This window comes from Solanum tuberosum, unplaced genomic scaffold (genome assembly GCF_000226075.1).
Source record: "Solanum tuberosum cultivar DM 1-3 516 R44 unplaced genomic scaffold, SolTub_3.0 scf00466, whole genome shotgun sequence".
NCBI lineage: Eukaryota > Viridiplantae > Streptophyta > Magnoliopsida > Solanales > Solanaceae > Solanum > Solanum tuberosum.
The window spans coordinates 30,032-31,505 of NW_006239460.1; positions in this window are offsets into that span (position 1 = coordinate 30,032).

Consider the following 1,474-nt stretch of genomic DNA (forward strand, 5'->3'; position numbering starts at 1 on the left):
CAATTCGAACATCTTGCCACAAATTTCACAATATCCTTCTTCGTCTATGTCACGACCCAAGCCTAGGGCCTAGACGTGACTGGCGAATGGGGAACTCGAAGGAACCCCAAACATGTCTCATAGCGTATCATTACACATCCTTGGTCGCGGAAGCAATTAAATGACCATAAGCGATAAGCATAATCAAGGGGGAAATCGGGACTAAGGGAGCAAGAGAAAAAAAAGAGGAATGATACATCAATACCATAGATGAGTCAAGCTCAAGCATAATACACAACTTGTCCAACACCACCTCTAAACATGGGTACTTAGCGGGGGCCAAGACAAACTACCGGGCTCACCCTATGGGGCGCATGAGAAGAACCTTGGCCTTGATGAAACCGGCCTCCCCTTCGACTTTGGAACTTTCCCTCAAAACGGTCCCTCTTGGCCTCATGCACCCTCCTCTTCCTCAACTTCTCCTCCTCCATTTGTTCGGCATAGACCATCAAGCGGGACAAGTCCATGTCACTGATCAACATTGCGGACCGGCATTCTTCACTCACTAGGTCGGACACACCCATCACGAATTTGTTCATTCTAGATCGTGAGTCGGCAACCAAGTGTGGAGCATATCTTGAAAGTTGGTTAAACTTGAGGGCATACTCCCTCACACTCATAGACCCTTGTTTTAAATTCATGAACTCCACCAATTTGGCTTCCCTAAGCTCAAGAGGAAAGAATCGATTAAGGAAAGCCGTTTTCAACTCTTCCCAATGCACCACATAGTTTACCCCCTTCTCTTCCTTCCATTGGTTGTACCATATTTGGGCCACTCCTTTTAGTTGGTAGGCCGCCAACTCCGCCTTATCTTCTGACTTCACGCCCATGATAGCTAATATCTTGAGGACTTCATCAATGAACTCTTGAGGGTCTTCATCTAACTTAGACCCATAGAATTCCAGGGGATTCATCCGCACGAAGTCTCTCACCCGATATGCGTAGGAGACTGAGGGGCTTGGGCCCCGTGGTTGGCTTGATTAGCCATAGCTTGTGCAAATAAAGTAAGGGCATCCCGAAGATCCCCATTGGTCCGTTGTTCCTCGGGTGCGCGGGCTCGTCTTCCTCTTGTATTAGGCATGATCTAGCAAAGCAAAGAACAACCGTTAGGGAAGAACTTAATTCAACTCTACAGCACGACTTAGAACATGGAGAAGGGAAACATTTCCTAAAACGTCTCATAGCCTCCTACTCATAGTTGTGGTGCACAACACAACCATGAATCGGACTCTAATCAACGCGGTGTGTTGGACTCCGAGGATCTATCAACCTAGTGCTCTGATACCAAGTTTGTCACGACCCAAGCCTAGGGCCTAGACGTGACCGGCGAATGGGGAACCCGAAGGAACCCCAAACAAGCCTCATAGCGTATCATTACACATCCTTGGTCGCGGAAACAATTAAAATGACCATAAGCGATAAGCATAATTAAGGG